At 47.0% G+C, this 9,620-nt stretch overlaps 1 protein-coding gene across 3 annotated transcripts in view; it reads right to left on the minus strand.

The window, feature by feature from the left end:
• FAM222B (family with sequence similarity 222 member B) overlaps nt 1–5,330 on the minus strand; it is a 46,495-nt gene extending 41,165 nt beyond the window's left edge. For all 3 annotated transcript variants that reach the window (XR_013348241.1, XM_077836431.1, XM_077836433.1), the window contains exon 1: nt 5,199–5,330. The gene's annotated coding sequence lies outside the window, so the exon portion shown is untranslated. The remainder of the gene's footprint in view (nt 1–5,198) is intronic.
• Nucleotides 5,331–9,620: the final 4,290 nt, after the last annotated feature.

A 9,620-nucleotide genomic window follows, 5' to 3' on the forward strand; every position in this document is an offset into this window, starting at 1 on the left:
ATAGGTCAGTATTTAGAATAGCAATAAGACTCTTTTGGGAGAGGTTATCTTTCTTATGAAGAATGTTACCCAAACTCCACTCAAACAACATGCCATTAAAATATATATATACACACACTGTATACTCCCACATACAGATTGCTAGGCTTAGAAACTATTATGGGGAAAGTTAAAAATACCACTGGGAAATAGGAATATCACACCATGCCTCCGCCTCCCCCGCCCCCAATACAATTTGCGAGTATTAACCCCCATCAATTTACAGTGTGAAAAAAGTTTAAAATACTCGTGAAGTGCTCTGAAGATGAAAGGCACTGTAGGGGAGATTGTGAAACCTTTATTCATATTACATCATGAGTAATCGCAGGAAAGTCAACTGGACTATTTATAAACTCAGGTACTATTTAGTGGGATAAATATATCACAACGTGGCCCTATATAAGTGTTCAATTACACCAGATACTACCATCGTGTGTGGAAAAAATATGCACTTTAAGCATTTATCTCATAACCCCGGCCACTTGATCACTAATCCTTTACTTGGCAGACAAGACTTTGGGATATGTTCTCAGTGGCATTTTTGGAAGTTCCATAAAGCCCAGCATGTGGACTGGGTGGTCCTTGGAGTAACCTGAGTCAGGCAGGAAACACAAGAAGGCCCCCAAGAGTCCATTTTGCATCCTTACATTTTTACTTTGGGAAAGTTTATGGCCTGTATTATCCAGGTCAGACTAAATGATCACAATAGTCTGTCTGGCCTTGGAATCTATGAATTTGCCAACCTGCTAAATTAGTTATTTCTCTCACTATTAGAGTTGGTCCATCCACTAACAGAAACAAAGCAATTTATGGAGAATGCAAAACATCTTGGTTGTGTGGATTAATTGGTGGGTGTCGGGGTGCTGGAGCCATTTGCTCTTGCACCCTCATGCACTGGCCAAAAATGAGCAGAAGTCAAGAGTGGAGAAGAGGTTGATGAGAACAGAAAAAGCAGAGTGACAGAAAAACACAGTACTCAGTAAAGAGGAACATATTGCAGACCTTAAATCCCCCATGCAGTCATGAATGTGAATACGGAAGAGCAGACATGCTAAGGCATGTGCAGATTTCACAGCAGGATACATTTCTGAAAAATGCAGATACTTCATGGTCTGAAAGAACCTAATTTTGCCTCTTGAACCTCTCCCTCAGCAACAGTCCCCAATGCAAATGTAGGTAAACAGGTATCTACCAGAGGAGAACTTTAAACATAAATAAAACTTAAATTAGATGCTTGCCTTACAATTATAGAAAACATATACAGCTAGAGAAAAACATTGTAAGTGGGCATTTATCAACCTCAAATGTGATTAGCAGAGACACTTTTGTCAAACTGTTCTACAGATGAAGCACTGTGGATCTGTTTGGAATATGGAGGGAAGGGGGAACCCACACCATGCCCTTATGCAAAATACTATTTACTTTGCCAGAGGTATGTTGTTTACTCCACTGAGAAAATTCACAACATGATGGATAGAGCATCAAAAGCAGGGCCATTATTTAATGTCAGCATTAAAGCGGTACAGATTCCTGTAAGTATCTTCAGGCAGTGTGCATAGTCTTATCTCAGCATAAAATAGAATTTTTTACACTTCAAAATCCATGTACACAGCAAACAATTTATATGAAGAGTAAAAGAACTGAGGAGATGCCAACATCTTCCAGCAATAATCTCTCCTATGTCATTCTTTAGATTTGTCTATTTTTGCTCATTTCTTGTTTCAATGATCCACACTGAGTCAGAAGAGAAAACAATGTGTAAGGACTTCAGTATAATTCAGTGCAGTTTCTTCACGTATTTTCAATTTTTCATAGCATTCTTTCGAGTCGGCTCATAAATTGGAAGTCCATTCATCTAATGCTCCCCAGCTCTTGCTTTCTCCGACTCTATCAGGTCAGTCTTTCCCTGAGAGAAGCCAGCTCTTTAGCCTCTCCATCTCAGGCTAGACGTATTTAATTTCTATTATGAGGACTGTGGTGTAGATCCATTTATAGGGGTCCCAAAGAGGTCATTGTTAAGGCAAAAAAAAAAAAAAAATGTAGGTCCATTTCTTGCTGAAAGTCTCATCTCTCTTATCTCAATCTCCCAATCTGTCCCAACCCTTAATCACTTTTGGCTGAATCTTCCTCTCCTCAAAAATATGAATGTTACTTCAGGACAGTTAATTCTCCAACTGCCCCACTAAAGGAAGTCTGTCTTCCTCCCTGCCCTCCAACATTCATTTGTTCTTCTCTCTCAATGGACCCTCTGATACTACAATGAAATCTATTTTACTTAAAATACACTTCATATTATATTTTTTATACTTCCCCAGATTTACTACCACACTGAATTTTCATAAGAACAGAATATTAACTTTTTAAGAACTCTGTTCCTGTTGCTTATTGCTCACCTGAAGTTATGAGCCTTGGACTGACAGAGTACAAGTTCTTACAGAAAAATAAAATGTCTGATCAGAAACGTACAGATTCATAGATTTTAAGGAAAGAAGGGCTCACTATGATGATCTACTCTGACCTCCTGCATAACACAGGCCATGGAATTTTACCCAGCAATTCTAGAACTAGAAGATTTTTTTTCCTATTGTATACCTGGAAACTATCAAGCCCAATACACCTAATAAGATTTACCCTATTACAGTGACATCACATTGGCTCTTGTGGAAATGACATCAGAGAGGAATCCAACTTCATTTGGGGAAACAGCTGCAGGAGCAATTAACTATTAAGAGAACCTGTGTTTTTATAATCAGAAGAAAGTACTTCAGCAGAAAAATATTTATTTAGAAACTTAACAGTTTTCCATGAGGCTTCAGTGGCGAATCAAAGAAAATAATTTGTCATCTTAATACATATGAACAATAAACTATTGTTATTAAACCCCTGGTGTAGCAGGGCTATGCACAGGCCCATATCCACAATTTATTTTAACAGGCATATGCAGTAATTTAAAGCAGAGCCAACACGAAAGCATACCACATATACCTATAAAGCCATTCAGGTCCTGCTCTGGAAAATCATGTATTGCCTACCCAAAGGCAGTGAAATAGTTAACTTGCTGAGTGGGCTGGAAACAGACAAGTAAACCTCTGCAATGCGAATGATTTTCATTATGGTTTGGTATTTATTGTACATACTTTTTCTGCCAGGAAGCTTCAAAATTTGCCAAAAGGAAAGAATTTACAAAATCTTGATTAATATGAGTCTTTGTGACTCATATTTCTGCATTACAACATCAGAAAAGATCACAAACCACTTTACACGCTATATCAGGAATAAATGTACATTAGCACTGTTGTATGATAATTAACTATGTATTCCCCTTCCTGTTCCAAATCCAACAAGAGTAATTTATTATTACAGTGCTGATATGTTAGAGCAAATCTAACATCACATTCCTTGTCATAAGGACATTTTAGAGTTAGTAAAAGTGGTTCAAAACCACCCTCTCTCTTTCTCTGTAAGGACTCAAATGTGTGTGTGCAGCTCCTAAAAAGGCTCATGAAGGTCCTCCCCTTTCTTGGGCTTTCAAAAAAAGAAAGGACCTCTCTCTTCCTGAAAGAATCTGGGACTAGTTCCCCAAAGGCAGATAGTCTCTGGTAGGAAAGAACCAGAGCTAGCCTATTGTGTTCAGTACCTGAAAAGGGTACATGTGTCTTGGACCTGTCCAAGAAGCCATTTTCTTTCTGAAAATATCTTGTCTTGGATTTTTCTGACTTTGTCTCTTTACAAAAGGATCAGCTGAGCCTGTTCCCTTGTTCCAAAATTATTACACACTTCTAAAACATCAATCACATAATTGGGAAATACAGTTTCTTACAAAGGGGTGGGTAAGACCAAGATTCTCCCTTCGATCCTCTGACAGTATAATCCATGAAATTATACTGGGGAAACTCACCCATGTAATTAGAGGAAAATCAGAATAAAGAGGTGTTTTGCATTGTGCTTTGAAGGAAGCAAAACTTTCACCCAAATCTCTATAAGTAGCAAATTCCACAGCTAAGGTTCTAGATTGAGAATGCCCTGGCTGTGACAAGTTCCGCATTGGTGCCTAATAAACAAAATATCCCTGGTAATCACAGCTGTGACTCAGATGAAAACACTGGTGGTCACTGACATAGATCACACTTCAATTAACATTCTAGATAATGGACAGGACATTAAATTAAACCTAGAATTGACTTAGCAGCTGTCATAGACAATGGAGCCTTCGCCTGTTTGTCCTGCCTAGAAGTGGGACGCTGGATTCTGAACAAGCCGAATCTTCTAGGTGGTCTTTATGGTCAGTTCCAGAAAGAGCATGTGGCAGGGGTCTACCTAAGGTGACAAAGGCAAACTCACCATGGCTACGTTCATATCTGAGGGGAAAGGACAGCCTTTTTGTCAAGCAAAGAATCGTTATATTTCTGGTCACTGATGCGGTGTCTTAATCCAGAGACCGATGCGACAATACGCCACTTTGGGCAAGTCACATTTTCTCAACTCTCTCTAAATGATGTGGAACAACGATCTCTGTTTTTCATTACCGTTCCCGCCACCCTGGCATTGTACCCGGGATAGGGAACCCCGTGTAAACGCTATTCCAGCCGAACTGGTTTCGAAGACCCAACCATTGGGGCTTGCCAGCGTGAGGAGGAGCCAGCGGCTGCCCAGGCTACCCAGGGAAACGCGACGCCTCCTCCCGCACCCCCCCCGCCAGGCCAGCAGTCCGAGCGGAGAGGCGAAGAGAAGAGCGCGGCGCGGGGCTGAGCGGGGACGGGCAAAGCAGCCACAGGAAGCCAGGCCACGGGACCGCAGCCCGGGGTTCGGTCCGGGCGCCTCCCAAAGGCCCTGCTCAGGCCGGAGCCCCGGCAGGCCCGCCCCAGGCCGGAGCCCGCGGTCTCCCGAGCCCCGCCGGCAGCGCAGGGCCGGGCCGAGGGGGGCCGGGCGGCGGCTGTGCGGGAGGCCCGCCCGACCGGCGCGTTTCTCTCGCCCAGGGCCGAGTTTCCGCCTCCCGCCAGCGCGGAACAGCCCCGGGGGCGTTACAGGCCCGGGCCCCCCGTCCGTGCCGGGGGCCGCGCTGCGCGTCACACGGGCCCCGAGAGCCCCGCGCCGCCCCGGCCCGGCCAAGGCCAACGGAGACCGGCCCCCGGCCCCACGCGGCCCCCGCCCGCACTTACTCTCGGTGTCCCTGCCCGGGCCTCATGGCGCCGCCGCTCGCCCCCGCCGCTCGCCGCTCCCGCTGTGGTGGCTGCGCCAGGCCGCCGCCGCCAGGCACCTCTGCGCATGCGCTCTCACCGCCAAGCGCGACGCCGGCTGCGCCCTGGCGCAGGCGCGTTCCCCCCCGCGGTCAGGGCCCGCGCAGGCGCACTTGATAGCCGGGAGAGGGAGGGGGTCCTTCAGCTTTTGTCACGGTGGTGTCTCAGCCGCGCCTGACTGAAACGCGCGGGCGCCGGGCAGCAGCCGCCCTAGGCCCGACTCGCCGCCCTCCGCAGGGGCGCTGGCGGCAGGAGGCGGGTGCTGGGGTCGGCGCAGTGCGGGGCGGCCAGGACCCCCCCCCCCCCCCGGCGGGGTGGCCACAGCGCTGCCTGTCCTCGCCGTGCCAACGAGGGGCCCGGCAGCCCCCACCCCGCCCCACAATGGGCCCGGCAGCCCTGGCGGCAGGGAACGACGCCGCCCTCTGGCTTTGCGCCCCGTAGGGGCCAGGGCTCCCGGGAGGGACGCGGCCTTCACAGCCGCGCTGCGCTGTCTGGCGGTAGGGTAAAGCTAGCGACCCCCCGCCCGCAAAACCGCAGCGTTGGGAGCGTGCCTGCGTCTACACTAGGGCCTCGAAGCACGACTGCAGTAGGCGGGATCGCCCCGCTTCACACCCTGCTCGGCCTACGGCTGCACCAGCGTCTAGGGCGGACTCGGCCTGAGAACTGGCGCAGAGGGAAGCGGTGGGCTGGGGGAAGCTGGTGCTGAGGGCCTAGGGCCGCCCAGGTTGGCCCGTGCCTCATTCCGTCCCAGCGAAGGGGAGACAGGGTGAGCAGCAAGGTGCTGCTTGTCGAGAGGCCCTTGTCTGTGCTGTAAATAAACCGCTTCTCTGCTCTAGGGCTGATAAAGCAACGGGGGGGGTTAAATTTCTTTTTGGTATTTCAAATACTTCTTTCAAAATGCATAGGCACTACCCAGCCGTCAGACCCTACACAGGCCCTAAGGCCCCCTTTACCTTAGATATACATTCTGTCAGCTATGCACATACACCCCTCTGTACCCATCGTCCTCACGCAGGAGGACCACCAAAAGGCGCTACTGTAATAGAAGTACAATAATCCATAGCCAAGGCTTGGTACCCAGACCTGCTGGGCATTGCTGCAGAATAATAATTAGCATGAGGGGGAGGGGGAATAGAAGTGAAAGCTATTCTCCTGTGCATGCATGAGGGGACCATACATCCTTCAAAAGACAGCAGGGACTTGCTTCTCCAGTCCAGTTGTGCTATACCACTTTATCATAACTTCCACCTCCATCCTTTCATAGCTAACAGCTCAGGACAGAATTGTACTCTATTCTGTCTGGAATGTGCCACGGGCAGTAGGGACTACCATAAACGGGATAATCTCCCCCCTACTAGCAACAGGCTAATTAAACCTGTTTGTGTCTGTTTCCCCAAATGTAAGATGGAGAAAATTCCACCTCCCTTTTCTGTTACCGCAGGTTTGTATCTGTTGCATAGAGTTTACAAAACACAGCTTTTTTGGCCCTCGGTGGTTTGACATTTTTGTCACAGACCCAAGTGGCACTGAGAGAGTTTAAAAGCTTATTTAAATCCCGTTTCCTAATACGCTACTAGGCCTATATAGGCAGTGGGATTAACCTTTCGGACAATATTAAGGTGACAGAACCACTCTTACATGACGCTGAAGGGTTTTTAGCCCTGTGTAGCAAAAAAAAAAAGGTGACGGATAAATTAAGCAGAATATCTTGCTTCAGCTAAATTGAGGGCTTGGGAGCAGCATTCATCACTTTAGACAGCTAACCAATTGCTACACCACATGCCATCAAAGAATGGAGCAGGTGCAGCCCATCTGGAAAGACGGACAGTTCACACCTTTGTAAGGAAGAGGAAAGGGAAGGCATCTTGTAGAGAAAGTAATGGCAGCCTAGCCTGAGAATGCACTGGCAGCCAGAAGGATGCAGACTGCTGCCACAGCTGTTACTAGGAACCAGGGAATTTAGTCAGCATTAAAAGTTAGCAATCTTGTCCACGCTTTGTTGGGACTCTCCTTGACAGCACACTTCCCTCCCAACCAGCCCTCAGAATTCATTCCTTACACCCAGGGGGAGCTGTGGTTCTTTGCTTCCTTCCAAGGTGGCTTGTCTGCTGCTCTCCCTGGCCGTTTCACCTGCCTTGTTCCCACTGAGGCAAGTGAATGCTCTTCCTACCTAGCAGTGAGATGAGGCTAGACTTCCTATGAAAGGCTTATTTCACGTGCTGCCCTGGCAGTACAGGTAATTGGAACTGCACTTTACAGGGGGTCACTCGTGTTGCCATACCAGGGAAAGCCAGGACTCTGCTCTGTTTAGCTGACATGGCAGTTTCTCGCATATCATAAATAATTATGCCTTACTTTCTCATCTCTGTCCCTATAATTGGCTGCAAAGCAGATGCCCATGGAGGTTAGTTACCAGCAATGATATGTGGGGCATTTGTCCACTCTCCATGCCTTGAAGTCAGTTGCACGATCAGTTAAACAGGTGCATCCTCCCTAGAAGGTTCTGCTCAGACATGGTGAAGTTTGGGCTTCAGTCCAAGAAAGCGTCCACATTCTTGGACAAGAGGGAGGAATGGCACATGCACTTGCCAGCCAGTGTAGAGCACAAACCTGCCACCCCATCATTTTTGGTTTTATTTCAGGAATGATGATTTACTGATCCCCTTTGTACCATGATACAGATTCCTCTCAGGCTGCTGGCACCCAGGAAGAGACCACAGACATGCCAGCCCCTGACTGTTAATGATGTAAGATCCTGCCCAATTTTAATCGCATCTTTGCAACCATAGGTTAAGCCATATCTAGCTGCAGGAGGGGTATGTAGCTAGCAACACTGTCATCTCTGCCCTCAGCCCAATGGTATTTTCACACTATTTAGGTGAGAACGCCTAGCACTTGTAGAGCCCAGTGTGACACAGGGCTCTCAATACAGCTGCTACCACCACCACAAACATTAGGTGCAATCACCTACTGTAAAACAAGGTCAGTTAGAAAGTTTCCCCCCTTTCAGAACCTCACCAATAACTGAAATCAAACCTCAGTCTGCAACATGTCAGCGTTTTCCAAGAGACAAACAAGACTCCTAAGCTTTTTCTGAAGATTATCAGTGCAGCATCTAGATGCCAGGCATTACTCCTTAGCCCAGTAGCATCTCACTCCACAGGTTACTATTCCTGTCATCTAACTGCATTGTCACCTGACCTCCATGTTCCCAACCCCATGGACATCTGATCACATTGCTGCCTAACCCCATTATCATTTCATCCTAACTACTACAATGGCATTTGTTAGTTTAGTACAATATGAAGAGCCCTGACTAGCCCCCTCCATGCCCATGTTGCCTTTCCAAAATCAGGAAGAATTAAAATATATCTGTGCTCCAGGAAGATAGCACCTTCCGTAGTCTGGGCCTTCAGACAAATGCTAACAGTACCTTTCATATGAGAACTGATTGGCTGATGTCTAATTAATCTATTTGCCAAGCCTTCTTAATGAGCTACTGCCTCACATTTCAGACTGAGCAGGCCCTAAGCACAGCCTCTCACTGAGTCAGTCGGGTAGTTAGGCAACTAAGCATTTTCACACACAGTATTTCCATTTCAAGGAAATACATTTTGCATTGATTTTCCATCACCTCTCACTCCTAGGGACCAGCTGCTCCAGGCACTGGGCTCTGATCTTCAGCCTGGAAAAATCACTGAAATATGCTTTGTGGCAGCTTGAGACTGACTTTGTCAACATTTCACAAAGGAATGGTTTCCTCATTGTATCGGACACCAAATGAAACAACCTTTTGAATCCTCAAAGCTCCTTTACCGGTCTCTCTTCCCTGCAAGGTGTCAACTTCAGAAGCACCTGTGAACAATCCACTGCTATGGAAAGAAGAAAAGGAGTACTTGTGGCACCTTAGAGACTAACCAATTTATTTGAGCATGAGCTTTCTGATGTATCTGATGAAGATATCTGTATGTATCTGATGAAGTGAGCTGTAGCTCACGAAAGCTCATGCTCAAATAAATTGGTTAGTCTCTAAGGTGCCACAAGTACTCCTTTTCTTTTTGCGAATACAGACTAACACGGCTGTTACTCTGAAACCTGCTATGGAAAGGTGATCTAAGTTCAGCTGGGAAGAAAGAAGATACATGAAAGTGTCCTGATTTTAGTCAGAGTAAAACAGATCCCAGGTAGCCGCTGCCGTCTGACAGAAAGGGGAAGAGAAACGACTGCTTGAGCGGGGACCTCATTTTATTGTCAGTGGAATAGAAGTCAGTTAGAAACATTCAGGGCACCAAAATATCCCCCGCATTGAGAGAAAGAAGTCAGGGTATCCCCTTACTATCTGAA

The sequence above is a fragment of the Eretmochelys imbricata genome, chromosome 17 (genome assembly GCF_965152235.1).
Source record: "Eretmochelys imbricata isolate rEreImb1 chromosome 17, rEreImb1.hap1, whole genome shotgun sequence".
NCBI classification, from domain to species: Eukaryota; Metazoa; Chordata; order Testudines; family Cheloniidae; genus Eretmochelys; species Eretmochelys imbricata.